This window comes from Octopus bimaculoides, chromosome 17 (genome assembly GCF_001194135.2).
Source record: "Octopus bimaculoides isolate UCB-OBI-ISO-001 chromosome 17, ASM119413v2, whole genome shotgun sequence".
NCBI lineage: Eukaryota > Metazoa > Mollusca > Cephalopoda > Octopoda > Octopodidae > Octopus > Octopus bimaculoides.
The window spans coordinates 53,998,114-53,998,852 of NC_068997.1; positions in this window are offsets into that span (position 1 = coordinate 53,998,114).

The following is a 739-nucleotide window of genomic DNA, read 5'->3' on the forward strand; positions in this document are numbered from 1 at the left end:
TATATATATATATATATATATGTATATATATATGTATGTATATGTATACATATGTGTGTGTCTGTTTATGCATATATGTATGTATGTTTAACTATGTATATATTTAAATCACGGAAGCGAAATGAAGTATAAAGATCGTTATGTGGTCGGGTTGGTTATTTCTGGTGTTATAAATATAATATATTTGTATTTGACTGGAAGAATCTTGAAGATTTTCATTGGAATTGTAAAAAGAATAGGTAAATAAACAAATAATAATAATAACAAATGATGAAAAATTGATAAATAAATATATGAATAGGTAAGCAAACATTTTCGGTAAGAAATAATTTGCAAAACGAGAAAACTAGAGAAATTATAAAAATATGGCAGAATTAAATGTCTATTTATTTGAACATACGTACTCAGATTCAAACACACAGGCACACAGCATACACACACGCACATACACACACGCGTGAGTACACACACATACACACACATATGTATGTGTATACATGTATGTACATACATATATGCAAATATAAGTGTGTACGTATATGTATTTACAGAAATATATGAATATATACACGTAGAGATGCATATGTATATATGTATGTATGTATGTATATGTGTATATATATACATGCATATATACACACATATATATAGATATATATAAATTTATGCACACATACCTATAGATACATATATATGCATGCATATATGTATATATATATATATATATGTATATATATAT